The sequence below is a fragment of the Drosophila ananassae genome, assembly GCF_017639315.1.
Source record: "Drosophila ananassae strain 14024-0371.13 chromosome 4 unlocalized genomic scaffold, ASM1763931v2 tig00000054, whole genome shotgun sequence".
NCBI classification, from domain to species: domain Eukaryota; kingdom Metazoa; phylum Arthropoda; class Insecta; order Diptera; family Drosophilidae; genus Drosophila; species Drosophila ananassae.
The window spans coordinates 6110823-6112147 of NW_025319037.1; the positions used below are offsets into that span (position 1 = coordinate 6110823).

A 1325-nucleotide genomic window follows, 5' to 3' on the forward strand; every position below is an offset into this window, starting at 1 on the left:
TCCCAATTCTCGGACTAATGGGCGCAATGAACCTCCAACATCACTGACCATCAGCCCAATTTTGCGTTGGACGTCAGCTCTTAGAAAATTCCCGCCAATGTAAAGCTAGCTGATCCAAATTTTCAACTGCTTCAGCGAGTTGATTTGCTAATTGGAGCTATGATTATTTTACGAGCTGCTTTCTGTGGGACAAATTCACCTGTCTCCAGGTTTGCCCTCGGTCCAGAAAACTCTTCTCGAATGGGTTGTTTGTGGAGGCGGAGGACGTGATAATGGAAAAAAAAAATGGAAGAAAAAAACTGCATGAATGCGATTGTGAAGGGACGCAGGAAGTTGAAGAGAAACTCAAGGACCATGTCAGCACCCTCATCTTCATCCGTGGGCGATGCTGAGGCTGTCTTATCCGGCAATCTTCAGTTGCCACCGCAGCGCACCCTGGAAGACTTCATTTTCGGATCGGCACGATTCTAGCTGCCCAATCTCAAGGACTTTGAACAGTGGGACAACCGAGTGGTACAGAATTTGCTCTACTACCAAGCCCACTACTCTCTGCTCTTCCTCATCTACGTCCTTATTGGAGACAATCAATCCGGACAAGATAATCAGTAGCCTGATTGTCCAGGCCTTGATCATCGCTGTAATCTGGCAGTTCTTTATTGGAACCCTTCTCGGAGGATACTTCTTCCTGCACCTGATTAGCGCTGTGCTGCTGACCACCTTCACTCTTCTGCTGCTCATCTCGGTGACTTTTATCTAGCCGGAGTTACAAGGCGGGCAGTCAACAAATTGTGTTTATTGCCCCTTCAAGATTGAAAGCTCATCTTCCAACCGGGGGAGTACTCGGGTCAAGCTACCGCCGGAAAATATGGCCCGAAATAATTTATTGAAAGAAACAACCGAGACGTCCACTCGCGCTCGCTCTTTCTCTCTCTTTTCGCGTTGTTCGCTCCCGTGCATTCGATCAGCCACCTGCATCTGCCATCATGCGCTATCGTTGTATCGCTCCCCCTCGGTATCTTTCGATCGCTCCGCAGCATTAAGCATGAGTCGCGTTCTGACTTCTTTGTTTGGTCTTCAACTTTTAAACCTACCACAAATTTGTAATCAATCAGGACGTGTTTTTGCAATTGCTCTCATCAGATTGCCTATATTTTTGATACGAGCTTCCTCTTTTCACGACAAGCTAAATATACGGTATTACTTTGGGACCATACACTTCGAAAATACAATATTATTCTTCAATATTATTTCTGCCGCGCTCTTCGAATATTCACATATTATATATATCCCTTCCTAAGTTATATTCTCTGGTCGTGTAACCTGTT

At 45.7% G+C, this 1325-nt stretch overlaps 1 pseudogene; it reads left to right on the top strand.

The window, feature by feature from the left end:
• Positions 1-330: 330 nt before the first annotated feature.
• On the top strand, positions 331-757 carry LOC6505440 (annotated as a pseudogene).
• Positions 758-1325: the final 568 nt, after the last annotated feature.